Here is a 22,778-nt window from a genome sequence, read left to right as displayed (position 1 = left end):
TGGAACTTTGTCCCAGCTGTGTGATTGAATTCGTGTTTTCCAGTCACATTCCGTAGTAACGCATGGGAAGTCTAGTGAAATTGAAGTTATATCTGGGACTCCCTAAGCAAGCCTTCTAAGCTTTCTGCTGTGTTTAAGGTATATAAATGATTTAGGAGACAACCTGAGAGGCTCTGTTAGATTGTTTGCAGATGATGCTGTTGTTTACCATCCAATAATTGAATTGAAAAACGATTTAGATCACATTCTGTATTGTGAGGAAAGTAGTAATTGACCTGGAACAATAAAAAGTATGGATTACTGAAAAATGCCTATTACATTTGTCATACGAATAAATCACACAAATTTAAGTTGATTCAACTAAAAATGTAGGGATTACAGTTATGAACAACTTCAGTTGTGGCATTAACACAGAAAATGTTGTGGCGAAAGCGACCAAAGACTGTGTGTCATTGATAGAACATTTAGAAGATGCCACAAATGTTGTATTGTACTGTATGGAACTGGGGACCCAGAAACGACAAAGAGGCATTTCAGAGCCCCACAACAGGCTGCAGCAGTCCATTCACCCCACTGCCGCCCCACACCGAACCCAGTGTTATTGTGCAGTTCGACCCCCAGCAATAAGATCGAAAAAGGTAATGCATCGGAAGAGATGTGTAAAAAAAATTTGTTCCTGACTTTGAAAATAAAACTTTATTGGAGAAAAACAAACGTGGTCTGTGTTATTTTATTAGCTGTTTAAATACAATATATTTTATACTGTATTTTATTCATTTGCTTACTTTAGTTTGTTAAATTCGCCTCAACACAACACACAACTCATTTTAACATCACAGACATTATGAAGTAGTTAAGGAATTTTGCAGTGTTTCCTCTCAATTCCTTATAAACTGTAAAAGAAAGGAGAGAAAGAGAGAGAGATAAATAACTAAGCGAGAAATTGTCAGTCGATTCCACTGCGCCGTTCAATCGTGTGCCCAGCGATTCAACCATGTAGATCAAACATGGAGGCTCACAAGTATGGGTGCGTGTTGGACACAGGGCCCAATGCTGTTGCAGTACTTCTCCCTTTTCTGTGCTGCAATTTTACTTTATAACTATATCGTTTTGCATTATTCCCGAAGACAGATTCCCAGCTGATTAGATTATGGATTCTCCCACTTTGTTCCTTTATTTTACTCCACATATATCATTACCTTATGTTCTGTCTCCACACCTGGGTTTGACCTCCATCTTCTCAAATGTTTTTTTAGAATTGCAGGCCGTGTAAGAAAGATCGCCCAGTACACAACATGTAGCCATTCCAAGTATCAGCTGGGCCCATGAAATACCTCACTTTTGGTAGCACCCTCAACTTGCTGGAATCACATTGTTGATACCCGAACTGTCACTTCTCCATGAATGCCGAGGAATAGTTTCCTGTCCATTTGGTGGTACTGAGACTCAAAGCGATGGCCGTCAATCAAGGTGGCCTTTGCTCTGGCTAGGTGGCATCTGTGGGGAGAGTCTTTGTTTGGAGAAGTGAAATCATCGCATATATCTGGCGTCACAAAAAGACTAAAGCTATCACCTGGTGACCATGAGACTGACTGCAATTCAGTGCAGATTGTTATGACCTTAGGAACTACCCTCTTTCGTCATGCCACGGGAGGAAACAAAACCGAGGGACTGCAGACATTTCCTTCCTTCAATTATTGGTTTGCACCTGGATAGATAGAGGGTCCTTCTCTTTACTAAGCCAGTCTTCTTCGTGGAGAATATTTAAAACTTATTTGGCAAATTCTCTTCTCTTAATAAATTACAAAGTGATTCCCTCTTAATTAAGGCACTGAGTGAGGCGGTGCAGTGGTTAGCACACAGGACTCGCATTTGGGAGGATGACAGCTTAAATGCCCATCGAGCCATCCAGATTTAGGTTTTACTTGAGGGCTTTGTCTCTAATGACCACACTGGCAAGGGGCCATTACCCTATAATCTTTCGTCTATCCTTACTTCCGTCTTAATTAAGACTGCAGATCCTACCCAGTCCTGGGTGTTGTGCTCTTGTAAACAACTGGGTTATGTACCTGTTACCATATGACACTACAGGCACCTAAACACGGAACAAGGATTAATTTTTCACCAGGACCTAAGGCTGCAGACGGTTGAAGAACTGTGTGAATACTTCGAGAAGCGATGGATCCACTTTGTATGTCATGTACATCAGTGCCCATCAGAGAAAAATATTGACATCAGTGTCCAACCTCGCTTTTGAGAGGGACTTGCTTTCAGAAAAGCTCAAAATTGTGGTTTACTGCTGTGATAAGCTGTATTTGACACCCACAGTGTGGTGCTTTATAAACCAGTGCTTCAGGCATATGTCTTTCTGGTGTACCCACGACCCAGTGTATGGAGACTGGTCAGCCACTTCAAGAAAATTCATCATGTGCACTGTAACCTGTCTGTCAGTTGCTGGAATAATCATCCCCGTGATCCCTGAAATGTACTGCCCCAATTAAGGAATGCAAAATAAAAGAGCTGTAGGTCTTTGATCAGCTCTCATATTTTGAATCTCAGAAAAAATAAGATTGTTTATACCCCGTATCCATATTAACTTTCGCCGCTACTGTGGCCAGGTCATTGGCAGTGTTTTGGATATTTACTTCTTTGACATCGACCTTTAGTAGTTGCATGGAGGCGATATGACCTCTCCTCTCATGGTGCCTACAGCACCATCCTTGGGACCACTATTTTGCACAGAGATGAAGAAGCGGCACCCTCCTCTAGCAACTACCATGAACAGGCTTCCATTTTAGGAACCCTATCCTGGGAAATCTGCAGACCAAAGACCTGACACAGCTGTTGGCTGAAGTAGCCATAGGTTGCGGGTCCCAGGGCTGTCGGCTCCTCCTCTCCTCCTACAACTGCAAGTTTCCAGACCTCCAAAAGTGGTGAAAAAGAGGAAGAAGAAATCTTGGCAGAAGGTTACTATGGTTAAAGTTACTACTACACATTGAAACGGTGTTGTGTCCTAAAGTGTCGCATGGGGGCACTGTTTTCCCCACTTAAAGCCACCCAGCCAATCCCGCAGGTCTCTTGCAGGTGCTTGCCAATCACGGTTTAGTTAGGTCCCCTCTACTGCTCCTAAGGCGGGGATGTTAATGCAGTTGCACTAAGTAAGTCTGTATTTGGTATCAACATTGTTCACCTGAAAGCTAAACATAACTTTTCTGCTAAATAAGGCTTGCAACATTATTATTATTATTATACATCATTTAGCCCCGCCCCTCATGCTCCCTGGAGTAGGGACTGCTAGGTCAACAGTTTTTTGGTGTTTTCACTCTCTTTCTAACCCTTGTGAGCCTACTGACGTTGCTGTTCTCAGGGCTGGTACGAAGCTGGCTTTATCCACTAATACGTGAGTGTTGGTTACAAAGTTCTATGGTGGCAACCTACCACAGTGTCTAGATGACATGTGAGGATACATGTAAACTCCTTGACGAGTAACTTGTTTCCTGGGCCTGCGTCTGTGGGCGTCTGCATTTTTGCAAGGCTCTCCCCTTATGGTTTACTTCATGTAACAATCTCTCTCCTAATTTTGTCTGCTCTCAGCATCACCTCTGCTTGCGCACCTTGGAGTGCCTGTGTTCATTTCTCACAACTTCAAGATAAAACTACGGTAGCAAGGAATAATCAATATATTACAACAGGCCATAATACAGTAACACTTGCTTCGTGATCAGAACTAGAAGCCCTGGCAAACAAATGATCCCAATAGAGTAATCCAAACGAAGTCCAGTAGTAGGTACAAGATAGTTGTAGCATAGAATACAAGAACATGGTCATTACGGTGCAACTAGTGAAATGAAGGATCGAGCTTGGGTTACAACTAAAGTAAGCCATGGGAGTTCAAATGGGTGCCAGTTGGCATGCTGTAAGCATTGATGCATGTATCTGTGTTGCAGACTCGCTACAGGGAAGCAGGTGCTGTTACTGGTACCCAATTCCGGAATGGATGTCCCTTTCGCATGCAAGGGGCATGGTCTCTCAGACTCCCTGTCACCTACCCTCAGGTATGATTACCAGCAGGATTGCACCTCTAGCCCTTCTGCCAGGACCTCTGTGTAACCCACTTACAATGTACTCCATGTGTTTTTCGTGTATGAAGTGCAGTTTGATGGAAAATAGTTTATACATGGACATCTTTCACACATACAAGTAGTTAACAATAGAAATGATGCAAACAAGTGAAGTCTACCAGATGTGACAGCAGACTTAATTTTATTTCTCTCACTGCGTAACTTGATCCAAAAGAACACAAACGTTATCTCAAAATGTAAACTGAATACTTTCTAGGTACTGAATTCACTACATTATCGTGTGTGCTGACACAAAGATGTTAATATATTCAGACTTCAACACACTCATTACATAGTTGTTGATCATGTACTAGCTTGCTTGGCACTGATTATTTTTGGTTTGGATGGGGTATTCATAAACTGGCGTAATGAAATTTTTGGATTTTGGAAAATACATAATTGTTTATGAAACTGATACTTAGAGGGTTTGCTAATGTAGATTAGCTATATGTTTTAACAATGGCATAGTGTAGTTTTCATAATAAGTAGTTAGTTTGTAAAGTACAAAAGTTTGCAGAACTATTTTGTATGTCTACGTGTGAGTTACCTATTTACAAATAAAATTGATATATTTGATATTATGATAATCTGTCAAAATTCTTAATTAGTGGCATAACTGATAAATTATGAGTGTCATTCAGTCCAGAAATATAGAGCAACCAAACTATAATGGTAAACTTACTTGTTAGTAATTAAAACAGGTGTAATGGGATAAAAGGCAGCAATAATTTTGGGATGTTCAAACTGTAATACCAACTGTCTTTTTAAGTTAGTTTTCCTGAAAATAAAACATATTATTGTAAAATCTGGATTCCTTGCTTTCTAATGGTAGATGCCAAAATTTCCAATACTACTAATTAGCTCAGTTGAAATTACAATAACACATTTTTGTAATAATATCAATTATTCACTACTTTTAATTATGAGGGTTGTCCGTAAAATAAGGTTCCCATGGCGCTACAGTCCTGAAAAGCGCTTTTATGGTGGATCCCGTGATTCTGTAGTGTACCTTGCCCACTCCTAATCCCCTCCTTAGTGAGCTGCCTTAGGAGCTCAGTCTTGGCTTGGCAGCTGTACGTGATGGATCTCCCCCTCGTTTCGCCCGCCAGGTATGAGCTGTGCTCGGTGAGCAGACTGGAGAAATCCATTCCCAGCTATGCAAAATCTAAGGAGACAAGTGTATGAGCGTACAATACATGCACAAATGGTGCAGTGTGTTCAGTAACGGGCGTACTGACGTCCATTAATGATCTCTCATCATTACACTGCCAGAAGCAGAGTTCGTTTTGTTTGCAGATGACACAAGTATTGCAATAAATGGTATGTCGAGTGTAGTTCTAGAAAGATCTGCTAATGATATTTTCATGGATATTAATAAATGGTTTAAAGCCAACTAACTGACATTAAACTTCAAAAAGACTCACTATATGCAATTCAGAACCTGCAAGAGGTTTTCACCCAGCATATGCATAAAGTATGAAGAAGAGCATATAGAAGAGGTTGACAGTCTTAAATTCCTGGGATTACAACTTGATAATAAATTCAGTTGGGAGGAGCACACCGCAGAAACGCCTTAACAAATCTGTATTTGCAATTCAAGTGTTAGCAGACATAGGCGACAAAAATGAAAAAGCTTGCATACGTTGCCTACTTTCATTCCATAATATCATATGGTATAATATTTTGGGGTAACTCTTCAAGTCAGACAAAAGTTTTCAGAGTCAATAAGTGTGTAATACATATTATTTGTGGAGTAAATTCACGGATATCCTGTAGAAACCTCTTCATAGAACTGGGTATAGTAACTACTGCCTCTCAGTATATTTACTTCTTAGTGAAATTTGTCTTAAATAATATATATCTTTTTCCAACAAACAGTTCAGTTCATTCATACAATACCAGGAACAAAAATGATCTGCACAAGGACTTAAAAGCACTGACTTTACTTCCAAAAGGGATCCACTACTCAGAAACACTCATCTTCAATCATTTGCCAGCAAACATAAAAAAATTTAGTTACAAATAAAGATCAGTTTAAAAGGAGCCTGGGAGACTTACTAGTTGCCAACTCCTTCTACTCAATTGACGAATTTTTTAATAGAAACAAATGATGTATTGTATATATTCATACTATTAGTATTGTTATTTCAGCTTAAAAAAATTGACATGTTCCACTTCCATGGGGATCTCCTCAGCACGGATCTATGGAACAAAAAACAAATCTAATCTAATCTAATACATGATGAGGAGCATTCTGGACGGCCATCTGTTTCTGATGAAACAATCACAAAAGTGGAGGCAGCGGTGCTCTCAGATTGAAGAGTGACTGTTTGTGAGCTCTCTGAAATGATCCCTGTTGTCAGCAGAACCTATATTGACAAGATTTTGACGGAGCATCTAGGGTATGCTAAGGTTTGCGCGAGGTGGGTGCCAAGAATGTTGACGGAAGGCCACAAACATAAATGTGTTGCAGCGCCCCAAGAACTTCAAGATAATGGAACTCGTGGCGAGGAATACCTCGACTCCATCGTCACTGGAGACGAGACTTCGGTGCACTACCGCACACCTGAAACCAAAGAACAGTCCAAACAATGGAAGCGCCTAGAGTCGCAGAGATCGCGAAAATTCAAACAAACGCAAAATGTCGGTAAAGTGATGGCAACAGTGTTTTGGGACAGGATGGGGGTATTGCTGTGCGAGTTCTTGCCCACCCATACAACACTCAACGCTGCCGGGCACTGCAAGACACTGCAAAAATTGCGCCGTGCAATTCAAAACAAGAGGCGAGGTAAGCTGTCCAAAGGGGTGCGTTTGCATCCGGATAACGCGATGGCACACCGCCAATGAGCTCATTACAAAATTTGGATGGGGTATTGTCGGACACCCATCGTACAGCCCGGACTTAGCCCCAAATGACTACCTGGATGGAACGTATTTCGGCGACAGGGAAGAGCTGGAAGATGTGGTCCTCAGGTTTCTGCGCGGCTTGGCGGAAGATTTTTTTTTACTCGGGCATTCAAAAGCTCGTACACAGCATGCAAACATGTATTGACGTCAGTGACCTATGTAGAAAAATATGTTATGTCTGAACTTTCCAAAAATGTATGTATGCATTCATTAAATAAACATATTTTACACTGTGAAAAAATATTGGGAACCTTATTTTACAGACACCACCCGTAAAACAATTTCCAGAAAAACTACGTCACTATGGTCAGTTTATTAAAGATTATCATCAGATCAGTGAATTTGCATGAACTATGAGCTGAATAAGATTTTGAGAGATGTGGACATGCATTACATAGGTACGATCTGCATAATTAGACCCAAGCTGAAAAATGATGAACAGTAAAGAAATATTAATATGAGTGCAATATTAGCAAGTGGGATAGTGGGTGCTGTTCCTATCTTTAACACTTTGACTGTAACGGATCGGGGTGGAACAGGTGTGGGGGAGATGGCCCATGTTACATGCAGAATGCGGGACAAGTCACGTGGCCCCACTAACATCCTCACATTATTATCTATCTCGCCTTATTTTATTGTTCTCAGTCCAACTGATGCTCATTACATTTTCAGCCTTATCACTTTTACGAATCTCCCAGCTAGAAAACTTTTGTTTCCTCCGAAACTGTTGTACATGGGGAAACCTCCGCGGGTCACTCTGACACAGACTGAACTTCGCAGGGTGAAAGGACGATGAAACTAAAAGACACCTATTTTGGCTTATGTTCCGACACTTAATAACTTTTGAGGAAATGACGGTCAAATTTTCAACGCCATTCCATCAGTTTGCTCGTGTGGCGCAAGATCAAGTGAGTCTGTAGCACAGTGGGTAAGAGAACGGTTTGAATTTTTCGCACTGTGTTGAGATCCAATTCTACGTTTTCTTTTTTCCTTTTGTTGTTGTGGAAGTATGCGAGATCGATATTTTTCGTAACATCATGATATACCTTTGAATTATTATAAAAGAACTAATAATTTCAAATCTTATTGAAAATGCTTTATCATACCAAATCTTATACAATTTACAATAATTGAAACTGAAAAACAGTCTGTTATGTTAATTTATTATCATATCTATCCTAAAAACATTCAAAGCACAATAATTCGGATCACTATTAGCAACGTACGTAGGCTCATAATATGCCACAGTCACATATCTTCGTGTAAATATCATTGCCAGCTGATGTGGCCGAGCAGTTCTAGGCACTTCAGTCTGGAACCGCACGACAGCTGCGGTCGCATGTTCGAATCCTGCTTCGGTCATGGATGTGTGAGATGTCCTTAGGTTAGTTAGGTTTAAGTAGTTCTAAGTTCTAGGGGACTGATGACCTCAGATGTTAAGTCCCATAGTGCTCAGAGCCAAATATCATTAGGAAAAGCAAAATCATTAATGTTGCTAAACATTGCAATTGATTTCATTGGACAAATACATTATACTAGAACTGACATGTGATTACATTTTAATGCAATTTGGGTGCATAGATCCTGAGGAATCAGTACCCAGAACAACCACCTCTGGCCAAAATAACGGCCTTGATATGCCTGGGAATTGAGTCAAATAGAGCTTGGATGGTGTGTACAGGTCCAACTGACCATGCAGCTAATGTGCTGGCCAGGGCAGCAGTCGAACATTTTCTGAATCCAGAAAGGCCCGTACAGGACCTGCAACATGAGGTTGTGCATTATCCTGCTGAATGTAGGGTTTCGCAGGGATCAAATGAAGGGTAGAGCCACGGGTTGTAACACACATGTGAAATGTAATGTCCACTGTTCAATGCTGTCAATGCAAACAAGAGGTGACAGAGACGTGTAACCAATGGCACCCCATACCATCACGCCGGGTGATACACCAGTATGGCAATGACAAATGCACACTTACAAAGTGCGTTCACTTCGATGTCGCCAAACATGGATGTGACCATTAAGATGCTATAAACAGAACCTGGATTCATCCGAAAGAATGAAGTTTTGCCATTCGTGCACCCAGGTTCGTTGTTGAGTACAGCATCGCAGGCGCTCTTGTCTGTGATGCAGCATCAAGGGTAGCCGCAGCCACGGTCTCCGAGCTGATAGTCAATGCTGCTGCAAACGTCATCGAACTGTTCATGCAGATGGTTGTTGTCTTGCAAACTCCCCCATCTGTTGACTCAGGAATCGAGGTGTGGCTGCATGATCCATTACAGCCATGCGGATAAGATGCCTGTCATCTCGACTGCTAGTGATTTGAGGCTGTTAGGATTCAGCACGCCATTCCGTATTACCCTCCTGAACCCACCGATTCCATATTCTGCTAAGTCGTTGGATCTCGACCAACGTGAACAGCAATGTTGTGATACGATAAACCACAATTGCGATAGGCTACAATCTTACCTTTATCAAAGTCAGAAACATGATGGTACGCATTTCACCTCCGTACACGAGGCATCACAACAACATTTCACCAGGCAACGCCGGTCAATTGCTGTTTGTGTATGAGAAATCGGTTGGAAACTTTCCTCATGTCAGCACGTTGTAGATGTCGCCACCGGTGCCAACATTGTGTGAATGCTCTGGAAAGCTAATCATTTGCATCGCACAGCATCTTCTTCCTGTTGGTTAAATTTCGCGTCTGTAGCACGTCATCTTCTTGGTGTAGCAATTTTAATGGCCAGTAGTGTAATTTGTTTAAATTTGTATAAAAATAAATTTGTTTAAATTTATTATCTACCTACAGCATTAGTGTCGCGTTACCACCACAAGAGGCTGTGATATCAGTTGTTGTTGTGGAACGAGCATGTTGCTGGACAGGTGTGTTTTAATAGCTGTATTACATGCACTCATTCAGCTGAGGAATGGAAGTGATGGTTAATGCATGAACGTGTGAAGAGGAAGAATACGGTTCTGCAAATAAATGCTTTGCATTAAAGATGCATTACGCAACGCATGGAAACATCTATCTCTGCTGGAATTTTCTGTCATTTCTAAAACCTACATATAAGCTCCCACCACACAAGATACAACTGTTTCCAGTCCACCAGACCACACAACTGACGTAGTTGGCGAATTCGCTGCTAGAGGGCGCCGCGATAGGTCATGTCATGTGATGTGCTGTTCAGTCCATAGGAGCACATCATCATGATGATGATACTTGTTTTTCTCAGCTGCATGTCTGCCCCAGCCTACTTATCCCCCTGGCCGTCTGTATGGGAAAAAAGTGGCGGGAAATGGAATCAGTCTGTTCTGGGCTGCCGGGGAGAGGAATGAGTATACTTTGTTTTGGAACAATTTATTTAGCGACTGATTTCACTTAGTTCGTTTATTATGCTGATACAAAACACTCACACTGCCTGCAGTCAGGAGTGAAAATTTGTGTGAAAAGGCATCGGTCTGTTCTGTTCTGCTGGAGAGAGGAAGGAAAGTACTTTATTTTTATTTAGCGACGGATTTCACCTAGTTTATTTATTACGCTGATGCAAAACACTCACCGTGATTTGCTCGGGGTCACAATATACAGTTTACAGACCTGGAAACTACTCGTAAATAATGCATTGCATTGATATACAGAGGGGTGAACAACTCGTAAATTACAGAAATAATCTAGTACACAGCATACAGATGTGCAAACTACTCGTAGATCAGCGAAATAATGCATGCAAACATGTTCACACCGCTTAAACAGCCGAAAATAATTCAGTGCATAAACACTCAGTGCATGTAAAAAACGCAACTCATCAGCGACTCAACCCGGATTCTACTGGATGGAAAGTGTAAGTGCAACGGGAACTGTCCAGATGCGGGAGAGTTAGGTTAATGTACTTTATTTATTTTGCTAGGGAAACTGACGCAAGTATCCATCGTAATTACATAATTAATCACAAAGATCGGTCCTTATTACACAACTACACTTCTGGAAATTGAAATAAGAACACCGTGAATTCATTGTCCCAGGAAGGGGAAACTTTATTGACACATTCCTGGGGTCAGATACATCACATGATCACACTGACAGAACCACAGGCACATAGACACAGGCAACAGAGCATGCACAATGTCGGCACTAGTACAGTGTATATCCACCTTTCGCAGCAATGCAGGCTGCTATTCTCCCATGGAGACGATCGTAGAGATGCTGGATGTAGTCCTGTGGAACGGCTTGCCATGCCATTTCCACCTGGCGCCTCAGTTGGACCAGCGTTCGTGCTGGACGTGCAGACCGCGTGAGACGACGCTTCATCCAGTCCCAAACATGCTCAATGGGGGACAGATCCGGAGATCTTGCTGGCCAGGGTAGTTGACTTACACCTTCTAGAGCACGTTGGGTGGCACGGGATACATGCGGACGTGCATTGTCCTGTTGGAACAGCAAGTTCCCTTGCCGGTCTAGGAATGGTAGAACGATGGGTTCGATGACGGTTTGGATGTACCGTGCACTATTCAGTGTCCCCTCGACGATCACCAGAGGTGTACGGCCAGTGTAGGAGATCGCTCCCCACACCATGATGCCGGGTGTTGGCCCTGTGTGCCTCGGTCGTATGCAGTCCTGATTGTGGCGCTCACCTGCACGGCGCCAAACACGCATACGACCATCATTGGCACCAAGGCAGAAGCGACTCTCATCGCTGAAGACGACACGTCTCCATTCGTCCCTCCATTCACGCCTGCCGCGACACCACTGGAGGCGGGCTGCACGATGTTGGGGCGTGAGCGGAAGACGGCCTAACGGTGAGCGGGACCGTAGCCCAGCTTCATGGAGACGGTTGCGAATGGTCGTTGCCGATACCCCAGGAGCAACAGTGTCCCTAATTTGCTGGGAAGTGGCGGTGCGGTCCCCTACGGCACTGCGTAGGATCCTACGGACTTGGCGTGCATCCGTGCGTCGCTGCGGTCCGGTCCCAGGTCAACGGGCACGTGCACCTTCCGCCGACCACTGGCGACAACATCTATGTACTGTGGAGACCTCACGCCCCACGTGTTGAGCAATTCGGCGGTACGTCCACCCGGCCTCCCGCATGCCCACTATACGCCCTCGCTCAAAGTCCGTCAACTGCACATACGGTTCACGTCCACGCTGTCGCGGCATGCTACCAGTGTTAAAGACTGCGATGGAGCTCCGTATGCCACGGCAAACTGGCTGACACTGACGGCGGCGGTGCACAAATGCTGCGCAGCTAGCGCCATTCGACGGCCAACACCGCGGTTCCTGGTGTGTCCGCTGTGCCGTGCCGTGCATGTGATCATTGCTTGTACAGCCCTCTCGCAGTGTCCGGTGTCAATGTGTTCTTTTTTCCATTTAGAAGGAGTGTATATGCATAGCATCTCACAAGGACGACAATGCGCCACAAAAACTGACAATACCATACAACTTGTATTATCCTGCTGGGGAAAAAAATCTGGCAATACCACTCGAAACCAGTGACAGAAACACTCAAACTCTACCCCACACCTACAAGCTAGGGGGGAAAATGCTGTGGTTAAGGTGCAATCTTTATTCTTTTTGGTGGTAAATACATTCAACTGACTAGATGCTGGTGTTGGACAGAGAGGAGTTAAAAAAATTAAAAAAGTGTGTTACCTAGAAGTATATAGCATCTATCCCTGTTTGACGTCAGTTCACAACACACATCTATTAAAAATCACGCTACAGCCCAGCTAACCGAAGCCAATACACACTATCATAGCTGATGGAAAAATTGCCTCACAGTTATAATTACACTTCGAAATTGTCATGGAAAAAAAAATCACTCGTATTGAACCGGTCATAATGCATCACATGTACTGGGGGAAATCTTCGTCCGAAAAGACTGCAGTTGACTGTGAGATCTCCTCCATGTACAATCACAGACTACCGAAAATCAATCTATAGGATGGAGCTACTCAGCCAAAAGCCTTGGAGCCCGTGCTGGCTGCCGCCTGCATCAATGCGATCACAGTTCCCCAACACAAAAGCAGGTATAGTTAACTAGGAAATAAAAGGGTGACTTTCCCCAAATGCATCTTGGTCACCTAATGGCTAGAAGGCGCTGCCATCACAGACTAGACTGGTACCTACCGCCTCTCGTTCTGGAGTGGAAATCACTTTTGTTTAATGTCACACAGGATGCTCCCGCAGGGACTGGACGAGAGCCACAGTATCGTAGAGAACTCACCCGTCGTTCTGAGAGAGATTGTTTAACATTAACTCGACTCATATAATAAAGCAACTATTAAAAAAAATTCACGACCACAATAAATGTTCTCTTTCTACGAAAATAGACAAAGTCCAGTTTCATTTAGTTTCATGAGCAACATCGTTATACATTTTACGTTCGACTGAGCAACTTGTCACCTCTGCGAAGACATTTACGTGGAAACTCGTAAAAAAATGGTGGAAATCTGTATCTCCACTCACGAATGCCGATGTCAGTGATGTATCAGATTCCAAATCACCCCATATAATTTACAAAGTCAAATAAGGTCTTTCACATATATAGAAAACCAGCAAACGTGTCTTCCACGTGCTAGATGCACACACCACAATCAATCTTCTATCACCTAAATAAATATGTGAAATGCAAAGAAGCAGTCAACGGAACAGTTTACTTGGGGCGAATAATGATCCAGCGCAAACACATGTCCATATTGAATGTTCTCAAATTTCCACTTGATCATGAAAGCTGTCCAAAACATACTAAGTATTAGTTCGCTGTTCGGCCGTCTGGAGGACTACACGGTTAAGTCAACTACATTCCTGCATTGCAACAGCCCTCTCCATTTGGCTGGCCCCTGCCGTTAGCGCGAAACGTGAATCATTCCCGCCACAGGCCACGCAAAGACAGAATCATCCCACGAAATTGGTTACACATATATGTGATTGCTATACTTACAATTAAAGGTTACAGTTGCGGTTTCAGTTGAATGACATTCAAGAATGAGCAAAGTGTCGGAAATACACCCTGCTGAGAACTCTGGAAATAGAAATATCTGTACCATTCTTATGACTTGACATACTCTTCCCTTTGCTATCACAGTATTCCAAGCCAAATCCATACCTCCCTTTCGACTGTCCTTTGCACATGTCTGAACGCAAACACATACTTTATAAACCTGATGCTCATGGCGGTCCTATCCCACATCCCCTATTACTAAGTATAATACGACGTCACTAACTGATTGCAGGTGATACGAAATAATACTGACCGAAAATCAACAATTGGTGGGCATGTCTCATAAGTTTTTATTGCGAGTGGTACCACTGTATCTTAGAGAGGCGTAATCGTCTTACAAACAGTCAGATATTATAAAACACAACCATATTACCATCACAAGCGGTCGAGGTTCTACAGGTGCATACAAGTATCCGTGTTAAAAGCTATACTGGCTTCATAAACCGAGGTACCACATTACCTCTGAATGAGGTGGTTTTTTGTCCAGACAAATACCATGACACTGAATATAGATGGTGATCGCTGGAGTATATACCATCAAACCAACAGTGCGGTTACACGTCGCCGATGGTGCAACCTCTTAATAAAATTACACAATTTGGGAAGTGAATGGGTTGAGGAATGTGGTATGAGACCAGTGTTTGCATCTCCCTCATGCTGCCACCACTAGATATTTCCCGAGTACTGGGCTATAGGCGATGGTTGATTGAGAAGGATCACAAACAGTAGATGGTGTGCTGATTGAGCACCTAAGAAATGTACACTAGCTTTTCAGATCTCTAGTGCTACGCTGTCCGCTAGAAATGCAGTTTGGGATTTGGAATGAAGTCCCCCCATTCAAGCACACACCTGTGCGGGATCCTATAGAGAAGTCCTGTAATGATTACAGCCACTAGTGAATCATATTTCTGGCACACTCATGTCTCGAAACGAGTTACCTTTCTCGAACGTATCTGCTATAGTATAATTCCAACCTCGTTTTTGGTAGTCCCTATGCATCTTGCAACTGCTACCAATGCTAAACTGACTTCCATCTGCATTAAAGGATAACAGATAGTGGACCAGATGATCAATTGAGATGGAGTTAGAATGAGGTACGATTTAATGGTTGACTGATGCATTCTAGAGAAGAAGTTGATGCAGGTCAATTGTTTTCGAGTGTTCTGACTGGATGCACAAGTTGCGTGACATAGCCCACGTTCTGCTTGAATACAGTCATGTGTCCTCTATGTGGCTTAAAGCACTGTCTACTTGTGATGGTTAATGGTAAACCTGTCGGTCATCAGAGGACTTCCATCTCATGTGTGATGAAACTAGGCATATTTATCTAAATGGACTTTGATTTATGTGATCCTCCCTATCGCATCTTCGTTGTTAAATAGACTTCAGCGTCATAACTAAGTTAGCAAATAGGAGCTTGTGAGGCCCTGCAATCCACGTGTACACATTTGCCCAACAGATGTGCTATTTACAGAGTTAGTGATGGAGTGACTTGTAAGTTTCGCATTTCGTACGCTGCTGCTATGCGTTTATCTGTTTCGTTGTAGGATGTATCCCCGGCTAGTGAAGATCATTTTATACAGGCCTTATGCAGGCATCATATAATTTGTGAACAGTGATCGGATGTAAACAGTGGACAATATACGTCTCTGGAAAGCTATATGGTGCTCGTATCACGAAGAGCAAGTGTTTTTACCATTCGATAACATAGTTTTTCGTAGAAAACCGGGGAAGGATGATGTATGTCATGCCCTTGAAATATATTTATCTCAAATGAATATTAACAACGCTACATTCCATACGTCTGATAGGTCGGAAACGCAGGTGATCTAAGAGTATAGGCCCGTTTTAAGTGCAGAAGATTGTAGCCTTAGGAGTGCAAGTGTGTGTGTTCTCTCTTACCAATACCTTCCAGGTACCGATCCTAGACTCTAGAACAGTACTTTAGAGTTGATAGCTTAGTTGATTTATGTAAAAATGCGTCGAACTCCATTCGTCTGGAGCTGCATAACGTATGAAAATCCATCCTTTGTTGTTCTTCTTATCTGTCTGCTATTACATGATGACACTTTGAAATTTGTCACTATACATCGACATGGCGGCATCTCGAGAAATCTCGTGCACTTGGACAAGCTAGGACTCAGAAAACTCAATTCCTTGAAGAGACGTGGAGTGTAGCAGTCTTCTTCTGGTCAGTTGCAGATTAATTCGCTAACTGTGCTGCAGGGCTGGTTGGTCAATGACAGTGTATTGAGGGTCTTTCACTCTCTAATCTTGCCCTAAGACAGCGAGAATGCTCTCTCATATGCATAGAGATAGATCGTAAATTAAACACTATGCTCGATGTGATAGAAATATGTGGAGTGCTGTCTCATGTACTTTGATCATTTGTGTGTTTGAGAATTAACCGTGAATGGACGTACTGCACAGTCATCTATCCATGTTCACAGTGATACTCACAAAGTGGAGACGAGATAGTTTAGCTATGATACTCAAATTGGGGAAACATTCTGTCACATAATTGGCGTGTGTTGAACTTAGTGTAAATTTCTTCATGCTGTCAAGTGTGATGTTTATTATTAGAGTACATGAATGGTGTCTTTTTTCCATACGATCCCTTATTGGTTAGCACATAATGATTGACTGGTATGACTTGTTTGAGTTGGGGAAAAAGTTTTGGTGGATGGACAGCAACTTTTGGGGGTTGCCAGCAGCGAAACAGTGATCGTGTACATGAGTGCAATATGATGAATCAGACGGAAGGGAATGCATAGTTGTCAGCTATTCCGTCAGTGTGAGAGAGGAGTCTAAATGTAGAGCTTGTGAATCACCTTCGGACTGTAGTTTGGAGACCTACGTCAATGCTGTAAAAGGCTTCCACTTTGCTTATGTTGTAAATCTCTTTTATTTAAAATCACCCTACATGTGGCATGTTATGGTATCTGCCGTAACACACAGGAGGCAGTAGCAGCAGCAGTTTGAGGTGTAAATTCGCGGGGGGACTGTGTATACCGCTAGGAATGCTTGGATGGCTGCACTCTGTGCTATTCTGGGGAGTATTGCGAAATTTCTTTCTTCGCGCTGGAGCCCCACCACAGCTATGCGTCAGGGAGTATTGTGAAATCTCTTTCTCCGCTCTGGACCGCAGTGCAGCTGTGCATCATTGCGCCAACATCGGTGCCTAGTTGACTTCTAAGTGGTATGAGCTTTTATACTTCATAATTTTTCTTTACTGGGGTATAGAGAATAATGATGATAGCATGTTGGGCTGACTGGTTTGAATGAGTGCGGATCTGTAGTACTCGTGTGTAGTTTGGTGACGTACCACATTGCGCGCATATCCGCCAAATTGTCAAAACACGGTCCTGTTGCACTAACTGAGGTCGTTCCGTTTCTACATGGGTTGGAGAAGGTGGTGGATGTGTCTTTCTACGACTTTTGCTCAGTTCCAACTTACCTTGGATCGATCACATGTGGAAAGCTGTAGAAATGGGAGCAGTTGCAAGATGCGTAGGGGGTGACTAAAACGATGTTGGAATTTTACTGTAGTAGCTAGGTTTGGGAAAGGTTACTCGCTTCGAGATATGACAGTGTCAGAAATATGATTCAGTAGTGGTTGTAATGATTAAAGGAATTGTGAATAGTATCGAACGCGGGTATGTGTTTGAATGGAAAGGCCAGATTCCAAATGATGGACATAATTTGTAACATATAGGGTAAGACTAGAGATTAGGGAGGCTAGTGTACAATTTTATTCTTACGACCTCAATCAGCACATCATCATCTACTACTACTACTACTACTGTTTGTGTTCATTCTCAGTCAGTCATCGCCTGTAACTCAGTGGCTATATCGTCAAACCTCTGATATGGTCTCAAGAGAGAATGCTTTGCAAATACTAAAGAATTATCTAGTTGGGGTCGGTGAGGAGGAGTCGCTAATACCGCTTTCATGCCATGTTCCTTATCAGAATCGCTTTCAAATGCGGTAATTTTATCACTAGGTTGCATCGTGGGCTTACACATTCCTACGATCACCGTCACGGTATTTGTCTGGAAAAAAGAAAACCACCTCATCCAGAGGTAATGTCGTACCATGAATTGCAAAGCGGACATAGCTTTTAATATGGACACTTCTGTGCACCTGTAGAACCAAGAGCACCATGCAGTAGTTTTTGGGATCGGAATTTTTCTTTAACATCTGGCCAATTACATCTCTCTTTCTATGACGTGGTGGTAAGACTCACAAGAAGAACATAAAAGACATGCACACCCATTGTTAATTTTCGGTCAGTGTTATTTCGTATGGTAGGCAATCGGGTATTGACGGAGTATTATAATTAGTAGTAGGGGATGCGTCATATGTACCCATTTGAGCAACACGTTTATGAAGTATGTGTTTGTGGAAAGGATATGCCTATGCACTGTTGTAGGGAATGTATGGATTTGACTTGGAATACTGTGATAGCAAATGGAAAACTATGTACAGTTGTAAGAAAGGTATAGATATATCCAGAGCTACAGCCGTCAGCAGGGTGTAGTTCCGATACTTCGCTCATTGTCGAATGCCATTCAATCGAGACCGAGATCGTGACATTTAATTCTATCTATAATGATAGAACATATATGTGACAGGTTTTCCGGTGCATAGCCTGTGGTGGTATGATTCTCATTTCCAATTAACGACATCAACTGTCCGAATGCAGTTGCCTGTTGGAGTGTGGGAATGTATCTGAGTTAACTTTACCATCCTCTAGACGACCGAATAGCAAACTAATACTTAGTATGTGTTGGGCGGCTTTCGTGATCAAGTGGAAATTTGAGAATATTTTGTATGGAGGTGCGTTTGCGGTGGATGGTTATCTCCTCCCATGTAAATTGTTCCATTGACTGATTCTGCACATTTTGCGCGTTTATTTAGTAGATCGATTGTGGTGTGTGCATCTGGCATGTGGAAGACACGGGAAAGACCTTAGTTGGCTTGTAAATTATGTGGGTGATTTAGTGGTTTACAGCATGCTGCACCTCGCTAAAATTTGGAGCATGTAGAGAAATAATTTCCAGTCTACATCTCGGGAATGATATTGCGCTAGCGATCGGTATGATGCTGCCTAGTGCTTGATGTTGAGAAGTATTGCGAAAATGGCATAATATAATGGCGAAAATAAGTAAGTTCTTGTAATCGACGAGTCTGGGGATGTGCGTAGAAAAGCAGGCAGGCAGGCAGGTAGGCCTGCACCAGAAACAGTAGCGCGATTGTGCCAAGGGTAAACGAGCCTGTCTTTGCACATCAGTTGTGAGAGTGACTTTGATTCAGTGAGGGCTTTCTGATGTAAAAGGGGTTATTCTGTATGGTGGAGGATAGGAATTGTATGTTTACTACATCGACACTGTACGTGTTGATATATTGCTGAGTTGGAGATCGGTTTCACACTCTAATATTCAATCTCCTGGTACGAGTGGGAAGACAGTGTAAATGAGTAGGTGTCTTTATGTATTTCACGATATGTATGGCAATTTGCGAGGCTTAGTTGTTGGTGCAATGTGGCGAGCAGTGTAAAATAGTTTATTGCAGCAGAATTTCACATCTGTAGAATGAAAAAGGTGAACGGTACTTTCCTAGGACTGGGGAGCATCGTCAGATAATGTTTTCATGTGCTGTAAAGATATAAAAGGTAACTGCACTCTTTGTGTAAAATGTGTATGTTGTATTGTAAAGTTAGTATGGTTTATGTTATGGCATGACTAGAGAGGATGACTGCGTGTCATATCGTGGGGGATGTATAGACTCAGCACACTGACAATGGGGAGAGATTTTTACGTGGAAAATTGTGTGTGCTATAGATAGTGAGATTCGTTTCAGAAACACAGCTGTCAAGAGGAGAAATTAACTGTACAACGATTGGTGTCACATTGTAGGAGCCAATGGTAATATTTAAATGTAGTTAAAGTGGTACATATGTTCGTGGCTTCCAATATAATTGTGAGTCTGGTATGTATTGGATGATCTGTCGACAGGTTTACGCTTTTAGCGATCTGTGCAAAATAATTTTACAGCTGAAAGTCCGAGAAAGAAGAGATGGATGGTGCTTGGATACCGGCAGCATCAGTAATTCGGCAGTAAATTCGATAACAGCGAATCATAATGCTCCATTCACTCTCATCCTTTGTGCTGTGATATAGGAGCATCCACATAGCTGTGAGAACATTTGCGTATATTGAGAGCAGGAAGGGTAGCACGTGGTGAAGTGGGTACCACGTTAGGTCCGCGAGAAAGACTGCATTCGACGTTATTCTGCGTTATTTTCGTAAAGGGGTTCTGTTAGGGCTAAAATTTTCGTGCACACAAGCTGAGACAACACGAAAACCGCTACAAAATCGCATGTTAAGTATTTCTGGGGGACTATGCAATTTACTAGAGTTTGACTTGGTTATTATTTTAGAAAGCAACGTGGCTTCAGTATAACATGGAGAACGTAGTTAGATGCACTTAGGGTACTATGTAGCAACGCGCGGCGAAGCGTCAGCCAAACGTCACACATGGTTCGTTAGAATCGCTAAGGAGTAAGCATCTTGTGCTATTGTGGAATGGATTTCTGTAGCGTCTTCGCCGGATCGCAGTTAGAGTGAGGGTAGCGAAGAACTCACGTGCGCGCGCGCGCTCTTGGAGGGTATGCGCTCTGCAAATAGGTCTTCGCTCCCATCCGATCGTGTCATCAACAGCGCCTAGGTTATTACGTATTCTGAGAGGAATTTCTCAGGTGTCAAGTACGAAAGAGTTATGGGCGCATCATGCCTGGGGGAACCTGTGTGTAGTTTGATGGCTGATGGTCACGCCACGTACAGGGCTGTCGATAGCCTCCTATGCGCTCTAATGGACAGGGGGGCGGTGTCTGCGTACGATGCTTACATTATTTTGCGAGCAGGTCTGTAGGCTATGCAGTGCGTTATTTGGACAGCGTATGAGTACCGAGCATGTTTAGAAAAAACTGTACTGAATTATTTAGGAGTAGTGTAAATGTCTGTACTTAAATTATTTGGGTAAATTAGGAGTTGTTTACATGTCTGCAGACTGTGTATTGTGACCCCAAACACAACATGGCGAGTGTTTTGTGTCAGTGTGATAAATATATTCCAAACTAAATAGAATGCACTCCTTCCTTACCCTCTCCAGCAGCCCAGCGCAGTCAGCCATTTTCGCGCCATTTTCCTCCTACAGACCACCATCTGGAATTAGGTCACAGGAGGGATGACAGTGCCGTCTGGTGGCAATGATGTGTACTAGGTCAGTTGGAGTCTATATCTCGTGGTGGAGAGACGGATTGCAAAATAAAAACTTATGTCCATAATAAAGAGAGTCGTTTTGCCACCATTTCGCCCCACCATCTTGGATTACGTCGTGCACTATGCACTTGAGTACACGTTTGCCCGACGACATGGGCTGGTAGGGGGATGTTGCGGTCGGTTGAGGATTGTGGTGTAGACTTTAACTATTTCATTCCAAGTGCAGGTGGGTGTGGCATTCACGGAAATTGATTCCAAGTCCTAGGTTCTATGAAGTCGAATCACATGACTAATGCAATAGCCAATAGGAGTGCAACATTTTAGGGATGGGGGGTGCTAGATCATGAATGAACACTGCGGTCATAGTGGGAAAATGTGGAACTTTTAATTTGATCACTGAATATTGAAATCGTACATTCAGTTATTGAATGTGATTTAAATTAAAATGGAATTAAGTACTTAAGTAATTCATGCGTTAGATGCGCAATGTGGGTGTTACATTAGTTAGGGCATTTACATAAGACTACCTCCGGTGCAAATATGAAGGTGCGGACTTGAGGCTGTGACGTCAGCGCTCACGGGCTGCCGACGCGACTCGTATGTCGTTATAAACGCGCTGGAGAGAAGGCGGACGATCTTGGATTATGTAATGGAACCGTGCAGTGGCCGTGTGTCCTAGAGCACATGGCGAATACACTGGTTGCAGCCATGTTGAATAACGGCACTTGCGTCATCACCTGACGTCACGGTAGCGCCCTCTGGCAGTGGCAATATGTATTAAGTCAGTTGGAGTCCCTGTGTCGTGGTGAATTCACTGGGAGCTACCATCTTGGATTATGGTCTTGCGCCATCACCTGACGTCATGAGAGCACCCTCTGCTGGTGGCGATGTGTGCTAAGTCAGTTGGGCTCTGGACCCAGTGACGAACACACTTGCATGAAATTGTTTAAATAATAAAGACAGGTCCTTTTTTCCCACGAATCCTTAGGAGGAGGTGAATGAGGTTAGTAGAAGTGTCTTTTCTTTCGCGCCATTTTCTTAACTTAGTAGAGATGGGAACTGAATTTTGTTTACTGCCAAAATTAAAACATGGTGCCAGTTTGTAGGAAGAGGTGGCGGTCGGGTGACTTAGGTTAGTGGAGGTAGGCCAAGTGAGCTATTTTCCCTCGATTTTCTTTTCATAGTAGAGATAACAGCGGTGTGATGCATTGTCCTGTTGGAATTCAAAGTTGGCGCCAGTTCGTAGGAGGAGGTGACAGTCGGATGACTTACGTTAGCCCAAGTGACCTATCTTCCCATTCTCTTTGCTTAGTAGAGATAAGCGTGGTGTGGTGCATTATCATGTTGGAATTTTCCGGTGGCTCTTTCCTGCCAAAATTCAAACCTCCCGCCAAAATCCGCCATCTTGGATGACGTCATCGCCCCCATCTTGGATAACGGTACTTTGGGGCCATCATCCTGTTACT

General features: G+C 43.0%; 1 protein-coding gene across 4 annotated transcripts in view; it reads left to right on the top strand.

Moving 5' to 3' along the window:
• The window catches only part of LOC126299391 (caspase activity and apoptosis inhibitor 1-like), a 200,820-nt gene that overhangs the window by 10,871 nt on the left and 167,171 nt on the right, over positions 1-22,778 (top strand). For 3 of the 4 annotated variants that reach the window (XM_049991263.1, XM_049991265.1, XM_049991266.1), the window contains exon 2: positions 3,948-4,055. The exons of the other annotated variant lie outside the window; for it this stretch is intronic. The gene's annotated coding sequence lies outside the window, so the exon portion shown is untranslated. The remainder of the gene's footprint in view (positions 1-3,947; positions 4,056-22,778) is intronic. 4 annotated transcript variants of the gene reach the window in all.

Source organism: Schistocerca gregaria, chromosome X, assembly GCF_023897955.1.
Source record: "Schistocerca gregaria isolate iqSchGreg1 chromosome X, iqSchGreg1.2, whole genome shotgun sequence".
NCBI classification, from domain to species: domain Eukaryota; kingdom Metazoa; phylum Arthropoda; class Insecta; order Orthoptera; family Acrididae; genus Schistocerca; species Schistocerca gregaria.
The sequence above is the reverse complement of the archived record's forward strand: the minus strand, read 5'-3'. Positions and strand labels throughout refer to the sequence as shown.